At 40.6% G+C, this 27,789-nt stretch overlaps 1 protein-coding gene across 4 annotated transcripts in view; it reads right to left on the bottom strand.

Annotated features, from left to right (window-relative positions):
- Positions 1-27,789, bottom strand: part of PDE3A (phosphodiesterase 3A) — a 259,714-nt gene that overhangs the window by 219,953 nt on the left and 11,972 nt on the right. The window contains exon 1 of one of the 4 annotated variants that reach the window (XM_026092700.2): positions 8,591-8,610. The exons of the other annotated variants lie outside the window; for them this stretch is intronic. The gene's annotated coding sequence lies outside the window, so the exon portion shown is untranslated. Of the gene's footprint in view, positions 1-8,590; positions 8,611-27,789 lie in introns of those variants that run through there. 4 annotated transcript variants of the gene reach the window in all.

Below are 27,789 nucleotides of genomic sequence, written 5' to 3'. Positions count from 1 at the left end.
CCTACCTGGACCATGTAAACACAGGAATGTTAAGTATTGGCCTTCTTGCATCAACCTTAAATTGCCAAAATAGTTGTCCAATTTTAGCTAGATACTCTCCTGCAAAAATTTACAACTTAATAAGATAGTACAACTAATTTCATTTGGGCAGCAATGGTAAAACCATGAAGCTAATAAACTCTGACTTGAATATTCTTGCAGTCACTTCAGTCCCTTAAATCTAAGTCAAACCCTCCAGGCCGTTTATGAGGATCTAACTTTGAATTGGATTCATCACCCTATCAGAGACTGTTTAAAAATGGGAAAATTGGTCTTCCCCACACCAAAAGTGCCATACAAAATGGCACACGCTATCCACAGAACTGCAGCACATAAACCCTTCCTGCTTATCATCTTTTGCTGCTGTGACACATAGTCAAAGACACACCACCATGTAATGCTGTGCCAAAAAACAATGAAACGACCTACACTTAAATAGCACTACCTTTGCAAGCAACTTTCACAAGCCTTTGCAGACTCAAAGAGCTGACTGCACAAGTCCAGAAAACTCTGCAAAAGCTGGAAGAACACATTAAGGAAAGAAGCCCAAGGAGAGACATGGCAAGAAACTTTCTATAGGTTAAAAGGAAGGAATAAACAACCCTGTCTGTCCACTGGAAATTTTCAAGTAGGGAGATTTTTGTTCTAACATGAGGAATGCCTTCGTACAGGAGGCACCCTGACGTCTTAGAGCAGACTCCACAGCTTCCCCCGGCAATGCCCATTGCCGGAGCTTCCCAAGTGTGCCTTAGACAACCATTGCTTAGGGACATTTCAGATACAGTTGATCCTATCACAGGAAAGATAATAAACAAAGCAAACTTTTAGAAGACCCTTCCAGACCTATTTTCTATGATGAGGAAAATATTCTGTTTTACTAAAAACTGCAAGATAGGGCTTTATACACTGAGAATAATCATCAAGTACTACAGCACAATGTGGTAAAGCATAGTAAGCATGAACTAAAAATTCATGAACACTATCTAGGAACCAAAATAACAGGAACCAAAAGCTCTTACTCAATCTTATTTGGTTACAGACTTTGAACACTGCTTAGAGGGGCAGATTTTGCTAAAGACTTCCAAAATTAGAGGTTCAAAAAACTCCAAATCTGACCTGGGACAGGGGAAAGGAAGGGCTGCAGAGCTGGAAATCTGTTGTGAAACAGAAGCATTAATTCATGCCAACATGGAAGGCAAAACGCTCTGCGCCTCCTTTGGTAAATCAATGACTGAATTTCCTGATTTAAATATGAGCAAGTCACCTATTTACTCTATACCAGAATATATTCGTCTCTAAAAGGACCTTATTTCTTCTCTCCCACCATCAGTTTGTAGTAACCTGGAACAGTCCTCAAGGCAGGGACTACTTATCAGTACAGGTAGTGCAAATCCTGATGCATACGGTCTTGACCTGAGCTGGTCCCTCCAGATACTGTCTCTATGATTGTATCAGCATCTTGTCATCTGACAGAGTGCAGCACTGTGAGTAGGTCTGAAAAGATCTGATAAACACTCTGTGCCACAGAAACCAAGAGGGAAATCCGAGGTTGACAGCAATGAGATCAGTCAAATGAAGACTTTTGGAAGGGCTTGCTTGCTCTGGAAAAGCTAGGAGATTTGCAACATGACCACAAATGGCCAAAAACTGCCTCCTCCCAGTACTTGACATCTAAACCCATAGCATTATTAAAAGGGAAATATTTTTGTGAACATAGAAAAAAATTGTTTATTTAAAAAAATAAGCTAATCTCTGTGTGTCTGCAGGCCTGATTTTCATTAATGTAATATTTCTGTTAACAGCCTTGTCCACATAAGGCATCTGTAGAAAGTTTTTATTGTTAACTTAATAGTGAAAATCTAATACAGATTCTATTTGAATTTTCCTATTAAACTGACGTCAACGGCAGTCCGAGAATCAGATTGTTACAACCCAGACTATGAAACAAACATTCAAGTCAGATGCTATAAATGCAGCTATTGCACACTGCTAAGTATGTTTTAACATTTTTAATCAGATCTCTGGGTAAAGCCAAGATACCCTTGGCATAGAAAAGAGGGGAAAAATTTAAAAAATGAACACATTTTTACTTGGAAAGTCAATTATAATTTATTTCCAGGAAGACTGAAAAATTTTGGAATGCACTTGTGCGAGCATATATACAAATACTGGAACACGGCCAAGTCACTATGGTTTGATGTTTTAATCTGCATTTGTCGCACAACAGACAGAATACGACATGTCATCTCCCCTGTAAGATTATCCCCCAGGCAAGTATGTGCGGAGTGGGGAACCTAAAAAGGAGGAAGGGAGGAAGGAAAGCGGGGATCCCATTGCAACGTTAGAGCAGCACAAGGGACAACATGCTGGTAAGGTACAGAAATAAGAAAAGGAAGGCGTTTGTGTAGCAGGAGGAGATTTTAGTTGAAGATCTAAAAAGCTGCCTGAGAATAAGATTACGGGAAATTTGAAAATTCCACATGGGATTTCCATCAGAAGGAATATAGGGCCCTACACCTAATTAAAACCCCTATTCTCTCTGGAAAAACCCTGCTCGACACTTCAGATTTTTATAAAGAGACTGGCAGAAAAGCAGGTAAAATAAACCAATCATGAAACCGTAAGGAAGAGAAATGGGCTGGACAGCCTACTCAGCTGCTACCATTTCAGGTCTCCAGATTTCTGTAGGTATGGGCAGGGGCTCCCTGCACCAGGGCAACAAGCACATTGCAAATCCTCCCACCAAAGCAGGCATGGAGCAGGTCATCAAAAACTGCAGCGTTCTAGTACGTGCTGATTGCTTTTTCTGCCAGAAGCCACGATACGACCAAAGAGAGATTGGAAGAGTAAACAAAAAGTCACCACACACATACGCACAGCTCTATTCTTTGCAACTGTTTATTGCTAACAAACAGGGCCCGAACCCTTATCAGATTTCAAAACCTTTTAGATATGTGTGAAAGAAGGATGAATCAAACTAGAAAACTTCAGTTTTATGTTATTTTTCCTGTAACTGAGTATTATCCAGTTGCATTTTCAACTAAAACAAATGAAAAGAAGCATTGGAGCTTTGTGCTAATTGTGAAATTACTTTGAATAGTATCCAAATCACTAATTCTTCTTTTAACTAGAAAATCACTTGGACAAAGTTTTCTCCTTTTCCAAGCAACAATGTATTTCCAGGGCCCCTGCAGTAATGAGGCTTCCAATTGAGGAAGTTTTTGAAATTAAAAAGAAAAAAATTTTTTTTTTTAAAGCTACATTGCCGTTCACAGCACTTCAGGCTATTTCTTACCTGATACTAAAGAAGCAGCAAGTTACACACGGGCATTAGCAAATTGACTTCTGTTCTCAGAAATATATTCAAACCTCTTGTCAATACTAAATAGCTTGGGCTTGGATTTAAGACTGAGGAGAGGTGCAGCATTGAAAGTGAAGGAAGAAGGTGCCAAAGTCCTCTCCATTCCTCTCCCCTATAAATCCACATCTGTAAAATGCGAAGTTCTGACATTCAACGAGAAATTGGTTTAATGATGCAAAAATATAAATATCCAACTTCCTTCCAAGCAATGACAAGCTGAGATGCTTCAGGCACCAAACACATTACCTGTCACGGCACATTGGATCGCGGCCTTGTTCCGATTGTGCCTATGGACATTTGCTTTGTGCAGAGCACCAGGGGACAGGTTTCCTTTGCAAGACTGGAATGATCCCAGGCATGATTTATGGTATATTGTTACACCATGGTCTAGACATGACTAGCTAGCTCAGGAACCGATAACAGCAAACCCATGACAATAAAAGCTCAACAGAAGCTAAAATATCCTGCCAACGCTGCAGAGTCAGCGTACCTCTCTGGGACAAAGCTGCTTTTACTTCCAAGCACCTCAGCAGACTAGTCTCCTATCCCTGACCCACTCTGGGTGAGGGATGCAAAATGGAGTTTGGAAGTTGCGACAGCTTCCACAAGCTTTCCTAGAGCAGTTATGGGGATTCTGCAGCCCCTTTATGACTTTCTTTTGCCCAGGCACAGTGGGGAAGGGTCAGTCAAGTTATGGCTCCAGCTAAGAAAATATCCCAGTCCAGACTAGCACTTGCTCTGGTACCAACTCATCTGCACACCAAGGAAGTGCTTGGTGCCTGCTCTAGGGTATTGGAAAGGATTCGATGGCACACTCTTGCCATACTGGTAAACACCACTGCCTAGCCAAGACACAGCTTACATTGGCAAAAGAGCCTGCAGAAGAATTAGCTACAGTGCCGAACAGACTTCCAGGCTTGGAATAACTGCTGCTACACCTGGGCTTCTGCTGACAGAAGCACACTGGTAAGAGTGTGTGTGTGGGGGAAATCGCTTCCTGAACAACTTAAGCATGCCAGTAAAATTGGTAAGCAAAGGGTCAGTCTTTAGAAGAAAGCACACCACAATTCCTGGCACTGGTTGTTATAGTGGAAATTTCAATCACAATAACCTGCAGTAATTAAATGGACCACGGAAGGACTTCTGCCCTCAGGGAAGGGATAAAAAGAATAATATTTCCTTCAACAAGTTGGAGTACATCCAGCACTAGCACAACTGTGCAGGACTGGGCGTAGTGGTATCAACATCTCACGCGACAGCCACTGGCAAGGAAACCAGATACTGAAGTGTGGGAAATGTAAGCACTTTTTATTTTCACTTCCGTCACGTAGCTTTTCCTCGATGTCTGGAGCTCCTAATCCAAAATAAAGAAAACGAAAAAGCACAGTATAGTTGGAAGTCAGCCTGTGTGCATTGCTGCATGGAGTGCTAGGTGTGAAGTCAAACTGCCGATCTGGAGTGTTCCCGGAGGAGCACTTGACGGTCCTTCCTTCCTCAAGCTCACTTAAAACTTCAGTTCTTCAGCGGCAGGTCTTGGAACAAGTCTGGTCAGTGAGGATGGTTCTCAAGAGAAAATGAATGAGGAAAACGCAAGGCCTAAATAAAGAGGACAAGCTAAGTCTCCAGAAGATTCCCACCAACTTTTGCAGTCTGCAGGACATGCAGCAAGCATACAACGTTGTAAAAGAAGATCTTCCATGCTTTAAGATACTAATGGCCAAAGCTTTCTTCTCTGCCATCATTTCTTCCCTTTGCAGGCAGCAAGGCTGCCGGCAGCCAGGTCTCCAGAGCATCTCGAAGATGCGGGGAAGCCAAAGAAGCACCCTGGCTGTGCAGCCTCCGCAGCCTGGCTGAGCACGTGAGCAGCTGGCGCACGGCACCTCCAAGCCACAGCTGGGACTCTGGCTTAGCATCAAGACATGCATCAAGAGGGACATGGGAACGAGATGCATTAAATCTCATACACTCACCTTCTATATATGGATAGATTAAACTCAGGAACACTGCACAGACATCTAAAGCTCCGTATTTTAAATCGATCTTCATTTTGGGCAAATGAAAAGGGCTTCATCATTCAGTCTAGCACAACATCCAGTTTTCAACCTGACCCGCTTAAGTTATTCAACATGCAAGCTCCTACAGCTGACAGGATGCATTGTTTTTCTATTCCATGATTATACAGACTTTTATTGAAATTATGTATCTAAAGTCACAAATAGCTACTAATTCTCCTTACAATATTATCCACCATATCATCTGTCGTTCACTTGCAGTCTCATTTAAAGATGTGATTTTGCATTTGATTTTCTGCTTTCTGTTTGACTTAGTAAATCTTCTCCAAATCAAATGTTAGCTATGCATACGTCATCTAGAAGTTAATGCTTAGTAACATCCAATATTATAAACTCCATGGTATTCCTGTGAGTCAGTTTGTCTAAATTCCTGCCTATTAAATGTTATAAAACTCCTTCCTTTGATCAGTTGGCACTAATGTTACTGTGGCTAATTTTGTGGCTATACTCATGTATTTAGGAGTTCTGCTTCATTTGTAGCCATGGTTTTTGAGTAGTTTAAAATTTAACAGAAATAAAGCTGTCACACACAGTTTGTTTATTAAAGTATCATGTGCCTTTTACAATATATTTGGCTTATTCATTTTATAGATGTATTGAATTTCTTGTCTAATGCATTTGCAAATTTTTTCAGGAGAAAAAAATCCCCTCATTTGTAAACCAAATCTTTTTTTTGTTAGCAATGATTCTTTTTTCTGGACAGTAAAATTGCAATTACTTTAAGTCTTGCCTCACATTAGACTGACTCTTCAAAAAATCAGCCCTAGTTATAGTTCATAAGTGGAATCCAGAACACAGGATTACAAATGGAGTCAGCAGTGTTAGAAATTAGAGCTACACAAAGACCTCATGATTGGCTGAAATATAAATGCACACATTATATTCTTCTGCCACTTTGAACTAGTATCCAAGTCTTCTCTTTTCATTAGTAAGAGGAGATGAGAAAAGTATTGTTTTAAACTAGTAAGAACTATAAGAGCTAATTAAACTGTTCACTGCATTTAAATGCACATAAAATTGGTGTCAGGTAGACAAATATATAATACGGACTGCTTTGTGTGTCCAATATCTTAGCAGGAACATAACTGGAAACCTGCTTGTCTTCTTTGCCATTACACTTTTTCTACCACTATAGTTTTAACAGCTCAGTGGCCTTCCTGTTTCTCAAGCACATGGCAAGTCAGAGTTCACAGGACAGACAGTAAAATAAAGGGTAAAAACAAACAAAAAGACATCTATTTACTACTTTGAATTTTATGATGAACTCATTTATTCCTCATTTCACATTTGATCAGCTGCCGTGTGTGTGTGGGAAATTGCTTTAAAAACAGTAATTTGGCACAGGCAATAATAATGTGCAGCCAGTACATTTGCTGAACAGAAATATATGTAAGCTCAGCGAGGAGGGTTAACAAAGAGCCAATGTGGGCAATTTTCTAAATAGCAGAAGCAGCAGCATAAAACTACAGTAAGCAATGTAGGTAATCAATACCACGTTGTCTCTTCCACCTGGGAATTCACAACGTAGCGGAGAGGCAGAAACGAAGACAAATCTCCCTGAGCAGCAGAAAGCTACTCTATTGCTTATTCTTCCTGTTGGCCAAAAGTTTCAAAATACATTCAACAATTCATACTTGGACAGCCAGAGAGAGCAGGCCCTTTCACGGAGCTAAGCCAGTAGATAAACAATAGGCTGTAGTGTATTTAAAGTGTACTAACCAACAGCTGACATTCGTAATTGATGCAAGGACCTGCAATACTGTTGACATCAAGGGAAGAAGACGACTACAGCAGGCTTGACTTTGACCACAAGTTTTTCCTCACATAAGACGACCTGTAGCAGCACACATGAGAGAGAAAGAGAGAGGGACCCACACAGAAACCTGACAAAGCAGGTACCAAAACCTTTCATCACAGATGTCCCAAGTGGCTGGCCAAGGAAACAATCTCTGAGTGCCCACCAATGTCACAGCCACAGGTGCCCTATGAAATATGGATGTGCGAAAAAGGATCTCTGAAGACTTCCTCCAGTGCTAGTGCATATGTTCTTCCCCTTCGGCTTAGACTTGGGGACACTTCCTAAAACTATCCAATTATTCTTCCAGGCGTGCATGCAAATATCTCAATGCTTTGTTTCAGGCTCACAATACCAATAAATCTAAGTTTCATTCCAGTTGAAATGCTGATTGTGACACAGAAGCCAAAGTTGTAGGTATGACCTTGGTTCTCCTATGGCCTCGGTAAAGTTTTGTCTCACTTATGAGCCTTCCCTTCCCACCTCCTCCAGGAGAAAACAAGCAAGCAACAATTTGTATCTTAAAAGGGAACATCATGATGCCAACAGCAATGCTAACTTCCAGAAACCCAAACCTTTATCACCAAGATACATTAAAAGCAAACGGAAGAAAGTATCAGTGAGCACAAGTCCTACTGAACTGCAAAACTAAACACAACCTCCTGCAAATGTATTTTTGACAGGGATATAAACACCATTCACATTTACAGTACCTCTGACTCTCTTGAGGGACTAATGTACTGGTTCAGCATGTTTAAGTGTCACAGCTGCAACCAACCTAGTTCTCAGGACCAAAAAAAAAGAAAGAAAGAAAGAAAGAAATTCTATTTTCACCAGCATTTTTTCTCTGTCTCAAGAAATATCCTGCATTATAATGCTGGGACCAGAAATAAGAAGTTAGTGCTTTTTACTTAAATCCTGTCCTATATCACATATATCAAAATACCAGTAGGAAGAACGGAAGAAAGGAACATGTGGTGGCCTGTGCTTGAGTCCCCCTGCCCATTCCAATTTTTACATATTAAAATAATCTTAGATTTTTAGGAGATGCTCAATTCCAATCCTATAGCATTAAAGGTCTTTTGATAGGACAATAAGGAAATGAGGTATCCAACTATCATTATAGAAAGAAAGATTCAAAAGCACAGCATAATTGATTTACTGTTTCTCAAGATAATTTTTCTTTTCCCTGAAAACAAACAGAACTCAAACCACGCAGGTAGGAAGGTCAAGATGTTCACAAAAATAAAATCTCAAGTCTGCACTGATATGCAGGTGGATAGCAAGATAAAAACTAATACTTCAACAAAAAGAAATGCTTACAATAGGTTAACCATTGTACTGATGCATGGAGACATCCTTCTGCAGTGCAAGGCACAACATAACAGGCCACATCACTTGCTGGTGCAAACGGCTGCGGCTTCAGAAGCGTGTGAGCACGGCGCCCGGGGGTGCGGCCCCTGCGGAGTATACCAACGTCCATTCCCAATCTGCGTCGGCAGGAATGGAGAGGAGAAGACATAGGTAAATAACATTACAAACAGAGAAGGTTTATAAGAAAAATAACATAAAAAAATGCATATGACCTCAGATAAGAAGGCAATTGAACACATGGCAGCAAGTTAAAGCTGAATCACTTTAACAGTCTACGACTACTGTCAAATGGGAAAGCCTGTGCCGTTTCTCTCAGCAAGGGAAGCAGGAAAGGAAGCGCACCAGAAAGGACACCGGTGACAGAGACTGCCATTAGCACTGCTGTCCCTCCCAGTACAGTGCTGCTGACTTTAGTCATCCACAGACATACAACAGCACCAGGGCAGAAGAAGCAAAAGAAGAGGGGGATACATTTCTTTTCACAATATACAACAGACCAGGTCCCCCCCACCCACGGTTGCCCATATTACAAGTATGTTTATCTCTAGGTTAGAGACTAAAGGCAATAGTGGCATTGGCAAATTTGACTTTGCTCATTATGTCACTGTTTATTTATACTATAAAAAAAACTCAGATTAGGGTACCATCTCTAAAGTATATGTTTATACACCACCAGGTACAAGGTGATCTTGATCTGCTTGGGGCCTCTAAATATCACTGTAACACCACAAACACTTGAGAGATGTTTGACTCCTAACCTGGATAGAATTTCTTTAGAGAACAAAGTGGTAGTTAAAAAAATAAATATAAGAATACCATGTTCTTAATTGCAAGGATAAGCATCTAAAGCCCTAAAAACAAAGCAAACCCATGAATCCTGCTCCCATCCAAGGATATTTACATCCTAGCATCTTCCAGTTACAGAATGAAATTTGCCACTGTTAACAACAACAACAAGCAAACCACCAACCTGCTTCAAAATCCATGCTGCTGAGTGCATTAATGTAAGTACCTACAAACATCCCACGAGGCGGTAACAAAGATAAACACACTTGATTCGCACTCAGCGCTTCCATCAAAAACCTGTTTAATCAGGCAAAAATTTCCACTGGAGATAAGAAGCCAATGGGACTACCTGGAAATGCCTAAGTCATTGTTCTGGTGTCACCATTTCTTGTTTTCTAGAGGACAAATCCATCCTCCCATCACAATACGGCATGTGCAAATCAAGCCACTTCAGTGTGTTCTGTCCATCAAGTTTCTTGACCTTCTTGGACTGTCACCATGCAAAGAATTAATGGTATAACTTTAAATCAGACTCAAGCAAAGTGGAAAAGAAGGTACCAAATATCTAAGTACTCAAGTATTTAAGCATTTTATGCCTGGATGCACAGCTATGCAGAAGAATATTACTATACATAAGGTATAAAATATACGTGCATACGCAGCACATATAGTACACATCTGATGTGGGCACACATCTAAAAATAAGAAGTATTTCCAACTTCATGTGCTTTTACATTTCATATCGCCTAAATCTTCTACACTTATAAGAAAACTGTCACAGAACCCTTTCCCCCAAGGAGGAGGAAAAAAAAAAAAAAATCTCCCTGAACAGGAGTTCCAGAAAACATTGTTTAGAAGGTGAGAAACTGTGTAAGAAATAAGCAACTAGGATCCAACAGCCTGAGCAACACGCATACTTGTGTTTCTTACATAAAGTTTATCTGTCTTGACTGCAGCTCTTCCAAGGACCAAAAAATTAGCTTGCAATCTCATAACACTTTTGGGTAGATGTTCAAAATGTCACATAAGATCGTTGCACAGAACAAACCTCATAAGGAAAAATGAACCCAAAGGCTACAGGATTATTTTCATACTGACGTACGTGTAGCTTGCAGAAAGCTGTTGACAGGAAAGGCAGAAACAATCCTGCACGCATGACCCCTTCAAGCAATTTGCTTTGCGATCAAACTTAAAACATATAATCAGCAAATAAAACTTACCAAAGGATTCAAAAGCTTTCACATATGCATTTAATTTATTTTTGTTTCCACTGAGAATCATTAGGGATACACATCCCACTTCCGTTAACATAAATAATACTTCATTACACTCAACACTATGGAAACATCATAAAACAAGATGCCTTAGTTTTGAATAGCAGACCATCACAATTTAAGCTCTTATTACTGATGAGGCTTTTTAAGATAAAAAGATCAGGGTCCCTTAAAGCCAGCTAGTGCACGTTTTCATGGAAAAAAGTAACTTTTTCCAGCTGTGAAGCAACCCTAAAGGCCTGAAATCCCACGGCCAGATTTAACTTGAGAGCTTTTTCAGGATTAAAAAAACGGTTTGAGCTCAGGGTATATTTGCAGACCATAATAAAAGGAAAATGAGTACAATATGCAGGAAATATAAACACTAGTGACATTAAAAAAAAAAAAAAGCTTTCTGACAGTGGTAACTATAACACTGTGCCTCCCACTCCTACCACGCAGAGGCCTTTGATGGCACCACTACAGACCAGCAACCACCCTTCAGCCAAACGAGAGGTGAAACAGCACAACAGCAAAAACCACTCTGGGCCACAGAAAAGCATTTCTGCTTGTCCAAGTTCACAGCAGGTGTTTGTTTTCACCAGTATTTTTCATCTGCTTTTTCAGTTCCCTCTGTTTCACAAAGCCTCTGCATCTATCTTGGTGGGAAAAGGCGAAGGAGAGCAGGAAGGGAACAGCACGGACAAACCAAGGAAACGTCGCTGTTCCCCTGGGTAGGGGAGGAAAAAAAAAAAAAAGACAAGACAATCTAAGGGATTTCCACTGAAAAAAGCTGACAGCTTTTTACAAGTCAGGTATTAAAAAAATGTGTTAAAAAGACATTCTTGGGACCCTGCATCAGTCACCCGGAGCCATACCGTGACCTCTGCCAGGGCTGTGCGTCACTGGGGTCCTGGCCTGAACCGCCAAGTCACCTTTTGCTTTGTGCCGTAAACCCACAAGCGAGGAGCCGGTGTTGAGTCACGCTGTTTACACTACAAGCTTCTGGAAACAGGGTAGGTGAAAGAGAGCCAGCCTCGCCCTGCAGCAGCCCCGCGGGGTACGGAGGAGTGCCGGCAGCGCCACGCGGGCTCTCCCCTCCTCACCGGGGAGCGGGGCGACAAGATTGAGAAGCCAGTATCAGGAATAAAAAGGCAGTACTCCACACTAGGGTGAACTGATGTGGGCTGAGAATGAGGTTTCAGTCAAAGATGTCAAGATGTCAGGCACAGGCTTTTTTTCTTTTCTTTTTTTTGCCCTGCTCTCCCCCTGTGCAATCCTCTGCTTCCAGCCCAGCTCTGCTACAACCTACGCATTTTTGGACAGGCTGGACTTACCACTTTCAGGCCTGACTATACGGACCGGGCTGCATGACATGAGAGACAGAATAACTACAAACACCGCAGTGCGTGATCCCAAGTCAGAGCTGCCGTGTCGTGAGCAGCAGCAACGGCTGCCCCGGCACCAAGTTAGGCGCGAACAGCCGGGTCCCTGTTTTTGCCCTAATGTAGGCAGTGGTACAACTGGAATTTACCGCCGTGGCAGGCAAAAGCAACAAGAGCCGCACGCACAAAAACAAACTGAACAGATACACGGCAGCCCTTCACACAGTGCGCTCTACGCGGTGGTTATCGCTGCGCCTTATCACAAAGCAGTGTGAGAAACACAGCCCGTCCCACGCACGGATGTTCAAAGCTGTGAGAAACGAAGTACAGGGAAATGCAAAGCTGCAGGATCAATACCTGTTGAAAACTGGGCAGAGATGGTTTGTACATTGCTGTTTTGGTTTTTAGGGAGGGGAAGGGTTAAATCACATAAATTACTATTTATGGCTTCTACTCTTTTCAGTGGGGGCTGTCAAAATATGATGGCACAGTAGCAGTCTTTAAAGTGTGGAGAATTTAAGCCTTACATACAATAAAAACAAGCTTTCAGTTACAGAGATAGAATTTCTTTATTCCTACCAAAATTTTGACCAAATTGTCAATCTGTCCAAGGCCAGTTTTCCTTGATAATAAACAACATCTTAATTGCACAATAAATCACTGCTGTACACAGTAACACTCCCCACCATCAGAATGAGTGTCGTCCTATTAAAAACATTGGTTTTAAAGAAACACCCCCTGGCACCACTTCCCCCGCCCAAAACAAAACATCTGAGTTATAAAACCAAGCAGTGACAGTTAAGAATTAACATTGTTCAAAGAAACAATGAATGCATCAGCATCTTTATTTCAACTGTGCAAAAGAGACCAAACAATCATACAAGAGGGTGTCTGAGATAACTGGAGTTTCATGACATATGACACCTATTTGGTGTATTTGAGTTCCTAGAAACAACCTGCCACCCTGAGAACTATGCACATGTTGTTTCTGAGTCATTTTCTGGCAGTCACTATGTCTACTCCTGCTGAAAAGAGTCCTTTTTGTCCTCTACATGACCATCTTTCAAAGTCCAGTCTTGATAAAGTGTCTTTTTTTTTTCCTCTGATTTTTAAGTAGAAAATGGAAAGACCAATGATGATGAATCTCTAATGGGAGGTAAAGAAGCAGTTAGCAGTTTCTTTTCTCTGCTGGGAGATTGCAAGAAGCTGCTTGATTTTTCCATCTCAAAGAAATGGAATTAAGTAAGTACTGTCCAAATTCCTATACCCATGCACTACACATCACTTGTTCTTTGAGCAATATGATACCAGGGAAATGCTACAGAAGCCTAGAAATTCACAACAGAAAAGAGCAGCTAGGGGTTTTTTGGGGGGTGGGAAGAAGGGCACAGGAGGACGAATTGCTTAGGCTTAAAGTATTCACGACAATTTTAGTGCATATAAAATTGTTAAAGGCCACACATGTTGCTGTTGCTGTTATTTGGGAAGGAAACATGGTATCTAGCATAAACTTAAAAACTACAAAAAACAAGGTTCAAAAAGTAAAAGGCTGAATAAATCTTAAGAGGCAGCGTAGGTGTGCTTGATTTCAGAATGTATTATTGCACAAGTTACCACAGTCATTTCACTAGTTTCCTGCATTTCAATTTTGTACCATTGCACAAAATAAAAAGCAGGAGGCTGCATAAAATTAATGGTATAGTGAAGAAAGGAGAAAACTTCACCTCTGTCTCTAACATTCAGCACTGCCAGTAAAAACTGACTTCCTCTAACATTTCACACATCAGTCTTTTGGTGGCTGAAAGCTTAGAAAAAAAATAAACCAAACCCTGACATTTAATATGAGGGAAAGAGATGTAGATCACATTTCATAGCAAAGGAAATCATCCCTGCTAAGCCAACAGTGCTTATCACTAAGGAAAAAAATCTCAGACCATGGTGGGGGGGCGTCAATCAAAATCAATACTTGAACGTTATCATTATGTCAGCAGAAGCAGAAGTTGGCTTGCCTGACCCCTGCTACTGTCTTCTGTAGTACCTTCTCACATTTCAGCTCTTCAGATGGACAGCAAAGGACTTCTTGCACATACAAATCTATGCCACCGGGGCACTGTCATTCATAACTGACCAGTTCCTCAGTAACTAAGATTCAGCAAGTAAAGTGCTGACCGACTTTGCCAGTCTCCACGGTGTCCTCTGCTCTACCATGAAGCGACAACAGAATGACAAAAGCATGACAAAAATTCAACAATATTCATCAATACCTAGAAAAACAAAACAAAACAAACCCCAAACCAGGAAGAACACATGATCTTCTTAACTTGAGGCCTTACAAAATTAAACCTTTTCCTTGATCTACTTACATTTCTACTTATTCTTTCCTATTCCTGGGCAAGGTGGCTGAAGCCCAAATCTGCATCTCTTGTCATGCAGAAGAGCTGATCTCGCCTCCCTCAATTGTTTCTCATTGTGAAGGATGTCAATCAAGTCCAGATTCTTCAGAGATATTTGGCACTTACCTGTCACAGATTCAAACGGAGACCTAGAGCACTTAAAAACCTGATCTCCATTCCCTAAGTAAGCTCATCACACCATTTTCATTGCTCACGTCAGAAGAAAAACATACAAAGAATTTCTTTTTCTTCAGGTAATATGGGAATTTTTGGTAGCTTGACTTCAGAAACATGCTTTTTATTTTGAATGAAAGTCACCAGGAATCTCTGCATTGCCCCAAGGTTCCCGAATGAGGTGCTTTAAATACCTGTTAGGTACACATCTCCCGTCTGAGCTAAGAGCAACACTTTTCATCAGGTAAAACCATTATTCGCCATGTAGACAAGCTACTTTCCCCCACCAGAGCTACTCCTAGATATCTCCTCTCCTTTATTCTACATTTCAACTTTGAAAAATAAAGTACTGTGCTTACAAAGTATTCTTGAAATACATCATTTCTATCAAGCAGAATAAAGTTTTACTAACATTTACCCCAAAACAAACATTCCAAATAAATTTCAATTTTGGTCAAAAAGCTATTCATAGTTACTGTGATTAAATGTCATTTTTATAAATACAGAGGCACTTCAAAACATCTGGAATATAAAATACTTCTTTGTATGCAACGTTTTCAGTACAAGTCCATTAGAAGCATGAGGTCAGCTTCATGAAATTAAGTTAACGGAGGCAACTGAACTAGGTGTTACCTCTGAACAGCTGATCAACAGTTAACCACCAGTGTGCAAAGCCTTATTTTCACCCGTACCAGAGGATAAGAGCATCCATATGGATAGCTGTGCTGCTAATACCTTCAGGAGCAATCTGAATACCTGAATATCTGAATATACTGAATAGTGTCACACAGTTTCGGAAACTGTGGTATGAGCTGCACTGTAACAGCCCTGAATACATCCGCAGCACCACCATCCTAAGAAACCACACAAGCATTTCCTTCATGTAGGAAGTTGCAGAAGCATCAGCAGTATAATGCCTGCACCATCATAAATGAAAAAAAGTTATGCATCTGGTTTGATACAGTAAGAGAAGTGACACACTATCATAAGGTTTTAAGTTTAAAGCAGAAAATGAGGTATCCTGGAATGCATACCAGTGTACAAACAGTCAAATAAACAACACTCAGCAACTACAGCTAATATTTACAACTAATATTCAACACGCTGTTCTTTCAGCCTCAAGAAAGCCACCACCATCAAGCAACTGGTCGGTGACTTAAAAATTGCCCCACATCACCACCAAAGCATTCAGCTGCAGCATCTCTGGGGGCAGGAGTGAGCATCCGCTACTCAAATAACGTAATTAAGAGCTATAAGCTAGTAGGCAAAAGAAAAAAGAAAAAAATGTGTGTGGAGAAAAAAAAAGGAACAGATTTAAAGGTCAGCTGCAAGGTTACTGCCTGGGCCTCCAGCCCCTGCAAGCAATTTTAATACCCTTACCTATGATGATAAATACTGAAAGCTGTATGGTGGGTTTGCTATTGTTTAAAAACAAGCAAAGACAATTTTAGCCACCATGTGAGAGAAGCAGGACAAAGCAGAAGAGCGTCACACCAACATTATCTTCAGGAAGGATGCTGCCTGCATGCAACACATGAAGTAGGGTAAGCTCCTTCCTCTTGAAGATGCATTAAGCACGCATGCCAGCCTCAACTGCTGATACCCTCGGGGTGCTGAAGGATGTTGGTTTCACCCCACTGACACTGTACAGCAGAATTTGTATTTTCTTAAGTTTACTAATATTTGAGTGCAAGAGGAGTGAGGAACCAGGATTCTGGCTGTTCTTCGCAACAATGCTTGACATTACAGAAGAAAAAGACTTCTTTTGATCTTCCTGTAAAAAAATACATCCCAAAATCCCCACGACCCTGTAGCTGGTTTCTTGAAGAAGTGTCTTCTCCATACTGAAGTACCAGGATTACATTTATCTAGGGCTGAGGGTAGCCTATAAAGGCAAGTAATAATTCTTTTTGTCTATCTTTATAAACAGGGGACCAACAAAAAGCCACTTAACTCTAGGACATACTAGTCCCTTATTCAATAAAACACTCTTCTGTGCCTTAATTGCAGCTCCTGCAGTTACAGTACAGAAAGAGTAACAGGCAGGGGTTACCAAGGTCATTCAGAGAAAATCTCCTTTGGCTGAAGTTTCTTGACTTCTTTTAGAAGCATTGGTACTTTTTGGTTTGATCGAGTTACAAAATGCCTGTGAGACCAGGGACCCCCATGGTAACCATCATCTCATGCATATCTATCCCCCAACAAAGAGTCTCTTAAACCAGAGTAGATTTAAGATCTAAATTGACAAAGCAAAGGATGGCAAAAATGACACGTTCATTCCATTTATAATGCAAGGCACAGATACATTAACACAAACTGCCCAAAGCAAGTGAGGAAGAGACAAGTGCTGTTGTCAAATCCAAGTCCCAAACTAAAGCTCAACCCCGAGACTATGCAGGATGCTGACTAAAAGCACCCTAAGACACGGTTCCCAGAAGCTATTCCATCTCTGACTGCAATTTCCTGACCTGTTCCCACATCAAGAATAATTCCCTTTCCCCTCACACTGAATCTCACTCCTACACAGGCAAATGACTGAGTTCTCTTCTCTGCTCATCTTCCTTCCACAGAGCCTCAGTAAACAACATGCTCCAAAAAGACCGCTTTCACAGTATTTTCACTACGACTTTGCCCACGTAGCAAAACCCGTGGCTCAACAACTACGCCTAGTGCTGCATTGCTTTAAACAGGGTGTGCTGTATCTACGAGGAAAAGAGTTAGGGACACAATACTCCTACTCTCCCTTGCAGCATAGGTTTCATTACCAGGGAAGAGCCCAAAGAAATGTCTTGGACTCCCAATGAGACCAGATCACCTGCGAGGCAGCAGAAAATGCCTGTTAACCATAGACTCCCTCAAAGACCCCTTACTCCTTTGCATACTGAATCCAAAGCTGTGTTTCAACACCGCGGCAAGAGTTGTCCTTCAGTCTTTCCCCTCTCTCCACAACTGTCTTTTACAATGTATTTACAAGATAAACTGACTTTTGAAAACATCAGTCTCAGTATTAAATGTTAAGATGATCAAAGGAAAGAAAAAAAAACATACAAAAAGCCCTGATTTGAAGTAGAGTCATTTCATTAGTCCAAATCTATCATTCTCTTAAAATGCACATTCTCATTCTAGGCTAGAAAGGAGCTCAAGGTTATGCTTCTTGCAAATGTTCTTCTGTCCTGTACATCAATCGCTGTATTATGTACAGTTTCATTCAGAAACAGCACTTGAAGAGTTTTTCAAGGGAAAGAATTTTTTAATCAAGTCTTTTCCCCAAACACAAGTTATTCCTCAGGCCACAGATGATATTAACCAGATTTGTTTTTATTTCTAGTCACTCTTCAAATTATTAATATTATTCCCTGCATATAAATGGTGTGCTTGTGGCTTGGTATATATATTAAGAGAGAAGGCTTATCAGGACAAGGCATTCAAAGTCGTCTTGAAGATTCTGGGAAAGAAATGGGAAATTTCTCTAGGAAGCAGCAGAAAGCAGAGCATCCCTTTTTGCAGTATTTCCCAGGGTAGTTTTTTTTGTTTGGTTGGTTTTGTTTTCCTTTTTCACCTACAAAGGCCTTTGGAGTTCTTTCCATACTTATTTTTGCCAGACAATTGAAGCAGGAATTAAGGAGAGTTAGAAAAATACTTTCTAATAGCAAAGATAAAAATAATTGAATGCAAGGGAGAGTTAAGGACCAGCAGAGTCCTAACTGAAATATCTCTTTTAATTAGCAGAAGATATCAAGATGAATCAGGAATATTTTAAGAGATAGATTCAATCCCGTGTTCTACCACACATCTTCCAGATGCTTTTGGTCAAGTTGCTTATCTCCATTTCTCTGGCTATGTATGGTACCTGATAATTTTTTCTCATACCAGTTTTATGAGTTGAGAGGTTTAAGAGTTTAAAACTGTTGTGATTATAAAAGGTAGAGGAAAGTTACTCTTTCTCCCTCCTTTAATCAACTGCACAAAAATCAGTGCTCTGTCCAAACAGCTGCGACAGAGTCAAAATCAGAAGCAACTTAACAAAACAGCCTCTAACATGCACCATCTCCTCCGCCACTAAATGGAGCATACCAGACAAACATACCCAGTTTGCACAGTCTTATGTTCTTAAGTGGAGGCAGTATCGGAAAAAGGCTGGCAGAACATACTGAAAAAGCAACTACACATCCTGCCATCCAGACATACAAAAGCCCAAAACAGCATGTGTCTCTTTCCTTCAGCTTTATTACATTTTACAATTAAATGCCGAAACAAATCCTCCCTCCCCCTTCCCCCTCAGCTGAACTTTTCTAGATGCAGTTTTATACACCAGGTCAAAAATCCGTTCAGAAGCATTTAACTAGAGAAAAGAAAAACAACTAAAACCAAAACAACAATGTCAACTCAAATGGGGGAGGGAAAAACGGTTATTTAAAAATGACCCTTTTCAAAGGGAGGGAGGGCGAAAATATCTGTCCGATTTTCTTTGGATATAGTTGGGCAGGAAATCGTTGAGGTGGGTTAAAATACCTTTCTTGTACAAGCCTTACAAAGAATTTCCTCTGATTACTAGAATAATATTTGTTTTCATGTCAATCTTGATAAATCACAGCTGCTGTGCTTTATTTCCTCTCTCCCCTCTCCTTATTTTCATCTATAAATAGGTCTGCATGCACCCACACATCAATTAAAACAAAAAAACAACTTATTTTTTCTACATATAAACACTTCCATTTGCAATCAGATTCCATATGTAACATAGTCCTGGTCCTGAATTGCATCGTTGCCACTTGTATTGCTGAGCTCTCAGCATGACCCTGCTCTCCCCGTGGCGAGCCCAGGGTCCCCAGGACACCCTGGACAGCACAGAGCAAGAGCCCCTTTTGTAGAGGGGAACCAGAGGTGCCAAGGAGGGAATTCAGTTAATAGCTCCGTAACCACTGTCAGCCCACAGGTCAAAATGCCAGAACAAGAGAATCATCATAAGCCACAGAAATACTACCTGTCTGGGTTTTTTATTCCTCTTCCCCAGCCCATGAGGAGGAAGGTGAGAGCTATGAGGAGCAGAGCTTCTCAGTTTTGCAGTCTCAAAAGCTGTCTGCAAGTAGTTTTAACCTGGTGCTTTAAGCCACCAATGCAGTCAGCATAACACTCCAAATGACATTCTCCAGTATTTCCACTACTGAATTTTGGGATCCACGATAGGAAGGTAGTGGTTTATACTTAAACTTTAATAAACTAAAAACTCATCGTATTTTTTTTCCACTTGATTTATAGGAAGATTACAAAAAACGTTATTCTTGTCACAGCTTATATTCCCCCAGGTGTCACCTCCCCACCTAAAAATACAACCCTGAGCTAGTTCTCAGGCTCAGACTCAACATGCTTTCCAAATTCAGAAGAGAAGCTGAGTCCATGAATGCTGGACTACACTGGCATAAGCCCACTGAGTTTAATCAACCGATCAAGCTGAGAAACTCCTCCTGATTTGAGAGTTTTCTTAAACTTCTCATAATTACAATGGCTGCTCTCTTTCTATGCTAAACAGCTGCATTAGCTAGAGAGTTATTTGTTTTTTTTAATAGGATTAACATAAATTGAAAAGAGGACTTTTATTACAGGTCATGCTAACCAGTTACCCAGTTCTTAACAAAGCAGGTAGACACAGCTTTGAAAACAAGACACACTTCCCAGAAAGTTACCTGAAGGCATCTAGCCTATTCCTAAGGACAGTCAAAGCATTCAAAAGTCTCCTCAGGGAAAGATTATCTCCTGAGGTTGATTAGGCAATTTTACAGTTGGCATGCTGAGATTTTAACAGCCATTTAAGAACCATCCAGTTAGCTCAGACTGAAGTGACTTCAAAAAAGGAAAAAAAGAAAGAAAAAAGAAAACCACCAACAACTGAGGAGCGAGTACATTTAAAAAACCAACCAAACAAGAACTGCTGGGTTGGGTGGAGGGGTGTAATGCACAGAACATGCTGTACTTTATATGAACACATCCCGGGGCCCTTCCTCTTGTGAGAGCTTTCTCCGAACTCTGACACTGCTAACTCACGTGAGCAAAGATTGAAAGATCAGGCCCTTTGCTACTGTGTCATGTCCTTCAAACCACTGTCTCTTATCTGGCTGCTAAGAAACCACCCTACACACAAATCCTAACAACTCCTGGCCACTTCATCCTAATTACACCATGTAGCATTCTTGGGCAGCCTTAAAAATCATGAAGCTAACAAGTAGACTTGATAAATCAACTTGTAGCTCAGTCAAAAGGAAAAACAATTAGGAAACTACCTGGGACTCAAACCCATTAAAAGAGGGATGGAAAAAAAAATACCAATCAACTTGATAATAAAACCAAGCAGTGTAGCACACCAGAATCAGAGGAGAACAGCAGAAGAAGCTCAAGAAACCTGATCTATTCTTCAGTGATAAGGGGCAGGAATCTAGACTGCAAGCTCACAGCTACATAATAGCATTAACAGCATAAAGCAGGCACTGAATGGAACAAACTGGGCTTGTTAGGTGGTCCCTGCATCAATAACAGTGAAAGGAGGTGGTACTGTATGCGGATGCAGCATTAGCAGCTGGAGAGACAGCCCGCAAAGCACAGGTCCAAGCAGATGCATGCAGGAGATGGGAATGCTGGCGGCAGCAGCAACTACACTTACCTAAGAAAAAGCAGGGATCTAGACCAGCTTGGAAAAACATCTAAAAGGCTATTTTAAAGGAGCCTGTCATACATACACACATGAAATCTCCCTAGATTACTCATTGCAGTGCTTTGCTACTGTTACAGCTAGAAAGGTTTTCCTAATATCCCAAATAATTCTCCTTTGCTACAAAATAAGTGAAATGAAATCAGCTATGAGCAGACACGGAGAGCACCATTCTTTCATAGTATCTTCCAATATACTAGAAAAGTTACAGTTTTTATTCATAGCTGTTTCCGCCCTCTCTAGCCTTCTCGAAGGTTGTCGTTTGGACACACAGAGGAGGGAGGAGCTGTGAAGCGCAAGAAGAATTCAGAGGGAACTCCAGACTTCCAGTCCTCGTCCAGCACAGCCCAGATGCAAGGCGCTTTGCCTCCAGAGCGAATGATGGGAGATTAAGAAGCACATGTCCTTCCAGTCCAATTTTTATCAAAACACCTCTGCACATTATTTTGGACTAGCTGAACCTAGTCAGGCTCAGGTAAATCATACAGCTGGAGGAAGGAAGGTTAGATAAGACAGAGGAAATACATGAAGCTAATTCTTCACCTCATTCAACTTAGTACTGCAATTGCCTCACATAAGGCAAACAAGATTTAGTCCACTGACCAAGAAGAGCTCTCAGGCTTTTCCTCACTATCAGCTTCCTACTAACTTTACCGAGATGCACTGGAAGCCTTTTACTTGGAAGACAGCAGCTCATAGAAGTCAAAACAGAGCTAGAAACCTTAATACCCACCTTCTACCCATGTCCCTAGGCCAGCAAGAGCTAATGCCAGTTTCTAAAGCTTTTCAGCAACAACGACTTCTAATATGGACATTAACACAGGATTAATCTGTCAACATATTCAGTCTCGTGAGGTGCCAAATGACCTTACTGCCCACTGCTTTCAGCAGAAGCTGAACGTGTGAGGCACCTCATAATGTCAGGCCAAAAGTTTGCAGGGTGTTCAAATGCAAAGGAGAACAATACAAATGCCAAGTAATATTAGCAGAGAGGCCACCAATTTGCCATTTGATATTCAAACATCAAAGGGATAACACATTTTAATACTTGCAGCTCTGTTTGGAAGCATCTGGTAAGGCAATTTAATAAAACCTACTAGCCTGAGGAAACAAGTTTTCTTGCAGCGCTCCTGCTCTCCAAAATGACACAAATGTAAAAACAGCAGTAGAGGATGGGTGGTGACAGCAATCCTGAAATCTTATCAGGAGTTAATAAAAGACCTATGCCATCTTAGGGATTCATCACAGGAGTGCAGCTCTGGGACTTCAAATATGAGGTGACTCCACTTCCTGGCCAACAAGCCATTTGCAGAGCATCACTCCCACCTCGAACTGCACAACGCAGTCCACCTCGTCCTGTTAGGGAAAGGGGCCAAAGATCAGCCTGTGGGAGTTGTGTCTCCAGGTCCATAAGCAGCTGTTCACAGTGAAACTTTTTATCCCAGCAAACATTAAAAGATGCAAATGATTTCCTCACCCTGATAAGATTCTTTCCTATTTTCATCTTGTTTTTGTTGTTGTTCTGTTCTTCTGAAAGGGTTACAATTTCAAAGCATCCCAGTGCTAGTGCTGATAGCAGAACTAAAAAAAACTACACACATTCAAGGAGGAGAAGTAAATGAGTAAAGAATTAGACCTTGCTCATAAGTCAGCCCTAAAATCCACTTCATTGCTTTCTATTTCAAATCAGTCTGTGCTCCAGTAGGAGTGAGCTTGGAATCTCCTACTCAGTGGAAAAATAGTACTTTTTCCATATGTGTATAAAATGCTCACAGGTACATGGATCGGTTAAAGATCTAAAATACAATGTCTCAGCTAACTAGATGCCTAGATTATTATAGTAACAATTTAAAGGAAAACAGGAGTTGTTTCAATTATGCATTAAGCAGGAGCAGGGAAGAAGCAGAGCTCAAAATATTAGAAACCATTTCCACAATGAAAAGCCCTACCCGCATGCAAAGAACACATGCAGGTATCTCATTTATAAAAGATTTTTGCTGGCATACATTACTTGTTTTAGCAAAAACAATTATGCAAAAACCTTACTGCAGTACCAGATAAGCACATGCATCTTAGCATGCACCAGGTGTCACTGGCATCTCTCCCCAGGCCAATAGCAAAATTGCTAGAAGAACCTTTTACCAGGCTGCTGGCAAGTCTTCCCTGATAGGCACTGAGCTCGCTCTCCTCTTGTTGCACTTGTATTTCTACGTTCACTACCTCCTGTGCTGAACTGAACCAAGACTGAAAGAGGCTCTCCTTCCAGCAGTATGATAGAGGCACTCCTGCTGCCAATAGCAAATGTGAAATAAATGTGCTGGGAGTGCCAAGCAAGGCACTGCTCTTGGGAGCACTGGCATCAATGCAAAGAGATCCAGTTAGATCATCAGAGCTACAGATAGAGAAAAATAAATATATACAGAGGAAAAAACAAACACACTAATGCTCAATTAATTGCTAACTTTGTCTCCACAAAGTTGCATCAAAAAGTGACTAAACCAGAATCACCCACCATAAGAGTTAGAGACATAAAGCTATGAATGGATGGACCTCTGCTATGAAGTTCAGGCCCTGCTCCCAACTCTTACAAAGTTCTGGTAGTTTTATATCCAAGTATCAAAAACTTGTATTACATCTTCCCCATCTCTGATATAATAATTTCTTTCCAGCTATCACACACTACAGTCGAAAAATAATTCCCCTTCCTTGTAAATGGCTTTGATGATGAGCACCATATAACATCTAAGGACATTTGGTGGCAGTGAAAGATCTCACAGCAAGGCTGCCATTAAATCTTTGCTGAGAAGCAACAAAAGACATCTGTTTCATATGGCGTTTGAAATAATTATCTGATTTGGGCATTACCAAAGTGAAAATTAGCTTTATTCTACTGTGAGAAAGTTTGGGAAAAGTGGAAGTCTTTAGTAATCTTTAAAAAAAAAAAAAAAAAAACCACTCAAGATTAGGCCAGACAAAAGAGCCAGTTCCCACAAAAGGCATGATGGAGCTGTGCCAAATGCTTCTAAGAACAGAGCATTTTTTGGTTGTTTATTTGGAGCCAAATTTCGTATGCCTTCATTCTCTCTTTTATGGGTATTAATAAAATTTCCACATAAATCTGTCTCTACTTAGTCATCCTCACCACTGTCAGACTTCACAGCCCTTCATCAGGAAAGGCTGCCAACAGCAATGCTTACGATGCCACAAGAGCCACACTATCGCGCCAGGCGTCCCACGGAGCAGCCAGCTGAGGAAGAGGAAAGGCCACTATTGCACATCGAAAGCAGAGGATTAAAATGCACGCTGTTAAAATGAAAAGACTCCAAGAAGCAGGGGAGAGGTGAAATAAGGATGGTAATCAACAACATGCATTTTTTGATTTGGTGTTAACAAATAAAAAACAAACAAGTCTCTTCTCCAATTAATATACATTCTTAAGACAGATTTCACATCCTAATTAGAAAATTTACCTGTGCTTATCTGAAATTTCCATTCTTTGATGGTATTCTTCTCTGTTTACTTACGAGCCCTCACATCACATATTGCATACAGAGTATATCTGTCACTGATGTATGGAAATTCCCTCCAAGGCATCAAGGACTTGTTGCATGCAAGCTTTTGAACTGGGAGCCAGGTAACTCTCCTGTCCCTTACAGTCTGACTTAGCATTTCCTTAGATTCAGACTCAGCACGGACGGATCTCTCTCTGACTCAAAAAAAGACAAAAAACCACCTCCCCTCGCCAAAACAACAACAAAAAAAATGAAAGAACAGATGCTCTGGAATCCGGTTGAAGAGAAAGAAGGTAAAAAGTGTATGAACAGAACAAAATGAAAATCAGAATGAAAGAGAGAGGGGGTAACGTGAAATGGGTTGGCAGGAACACTAGTTGAACGAAGCATGCTAACTGTGAATGAAGTCAAGATTTCTGACAGGCTCCTATGAAAGATGAGACTTTTGTCTCTGTCACTGCTTGCTTTCCTCTATGACCAGCTTCACTTTCTCTTAATTTTGTTCTGCAGCAAGACTCCATGCTACACATACTCATCTCAGCCAGTTCTCTACTGCTTTTTCCCCAGTGCTCTCTCTGTACAGGGTCTGGGGCAAGAAAATACCCTTGGAGCACTTCAATCAAATAGTCAGACAAGCTGAGGAAAAAAGTTGATATTACCAGGTCAAATGGAAGTATTTCTTGGGTGTCATTGAGGGAGAGGCTGAAACAAATCTACCCCACCTTTTTTGCACATGGAGGCAGAACCAGTTGTAAAAAGACCATCCTTTACTTTCTTGGCCCAACTTTAGCAACAGAGGAAAGAGGTTTCAAATTTCCTGGGCTAAATGATAGGGAATAAGGAGTTGACCAGAGGATCAACTCATAATGCAATTTTTCCTAGGTCAGAAAGGAACATTTTGCCATTCACTGCAATCTTAGGAGAGTGGCACTAAGTAAGCTGTTAACTCAAAGCACGCAGACATCAATATGGTGACATTAAAGTTTGCTTTTTATTAAATAAACACTTGAACCCCCCCGCACACTCATCTGTGAAGTTACATATATAAGATTTCATTAAAAACATCTGTGCCTGCAAATTCAAGAATTCAAAATACAGCATATGACATAATTATATTTAAGAACACTGATTCAGTGTTTTACATAGCAATCCATTAAGTTGAATGATCACAGGAAAAATGGAAAGCAACAGCCTGGGCTATCACGTTTCTAACTAGACTTCTCATCTCTTCAACCTGCTATTATGAATGATTACGATGAGCTGATCTTTACTTTTATCTTGGTTCCAAAAATCTTAACCAAATAAAAGACTGAAGAGTGTTTAGGCCAAGTTCTCAGAAGGAAACTGAATGAATATAAAGGAAGTTGTCTTGTCAGAGTTCCCACTAGCTAAAGATTTGGGCTGTTTTTATAAGTACATTAAGTAATTTTTTTTAATACACCGAATTCAGTTCAAAGATCATTTTTTTCATCATGCCTCCATACTCAGTTGAGAACAGACAATATGTAGAGAAAACCAGAACATGAAATAAGCATGTATTTTCCAAGTCACACATTCCCTTCCTTTAAGGAGCTGTACTAATTCATGGCCAAGAATTTTATCACTTTTGACCTCAGATTAACTGCAGTTCCCAAAAGAATAATAAAATCTGAAGATTTAAACAAGACAGCATTTCCAGATACAAAGACGGAATTTAAAATTCTGGGTTTCCACAAAAGTCTGCACTAGTGTCAGATCACAGCCCCAAGTCAGGAAATCCTAAGGTACCAGACCATCTCCATTGTCCATATATAATATAAAAGCAAGAAAAAATTCTAGATCCAAAGAGCCCAACAGCTAAAATACAGAAATAAAAAAATGCTGAATCTATGCCTTGCAGTCACTGCTATTTACAAGTATATACCACCCATCAACCCAAAATAAAAACATCATACATTTTAGGACCAGATTTACGTATCACACAGTAGAAGAGAAAGATGAAAAAAATGGATAGATTTAAGAGGAAGGAGCTAAACAATCTATCTTTATTGTTTCACTTATAAAATGTTCAAGAGTTCTCCAAGAAACATTTGGTTTTGCCATCTTTCTCTCTCTCTCACGACATGCACCCAAAAAGCTAGGTTCAGATGTCCTAAATTTCAGTTAAGCCCCAGCGCCCAGTGTTTCCTGTTAGCTGGCCCCCACTCCAAAGGTGCCTTGCCAATAGGAAACAATAGACTTGGATCCCTGAGTGGAATTTAAGTTGAATATATGCTGAAGTGCTGGCACCCCAAGCCATCCAACTGTTGCACTGTTAAGACACACCACGGTATCACATTGCTTGAGAGGAATATAGCAAGTTTAATAGGAATTAACATTTTGTATTCTACACCACGGACGTTAGTTTTCAATATCAGTATGGCACAGACAGTACTTCTGTTTGCCACTGAACAATTTCTCTGTTTGTACACAGCCAGGGCTACCTGATGGAAGAGTTATCAAATTATACACATCTATTTCTGTACTAGCCTGCTTATGAGCAGTACTAACCTGTTTGCTTCTGCACAGGTCAGAAGAAATTAAAATGCCCAGCAATTCTGAGCAAAAATCTTTCACTGGAAAGGGTAGTTACCCTTCTCCATCCCTTTTAGTTTCCAGACCCCTGGTCGAGTCCTCCTCACAGTTCAGTTCCTAACAGACACAAGGGATGTATAGCATTAAATCCTTTAATAGAAAATATTTCTTCATTGGCAGTTTCATATAATCAATAGACAATTAGGACTGCATTTAAGAATGGTGTTTGCCTATGAATTAAGCTTGTCTTTAAAAAAGTAGCATATGAATTATGTTGCAATATTTCATCTCACACAGAACTTAGAATCAACAGAAACGCAGTGAATCTGAGACAACAAAATCTACCCAGGTAGCGTTTCTGCAACCCATTTTAAGAGGTGTCTTAATAG

Source organism: Dromaius novaehollandiae, chromosome 1 (genome assembly GCF_036370855.1).
Source record: "Dromaius novaehollandiae isolate bDroNov1 chromosome 1, bDroNov1.hap1, whole genome shotgun sequence".
Classification (NCBI taxonomy): domain Eukaryota; kingdom Metazoa; phylum Chordata; class Aves; order Casuariiformes; family Dromaiidae; genus Dromaius; species Dromaius novaehollandiae.
The sequence above is the reverse complement of the archived record's forward strand: the minus strand, read 5'-3'. Positions and strand labels throughout refer to the sequence as shown.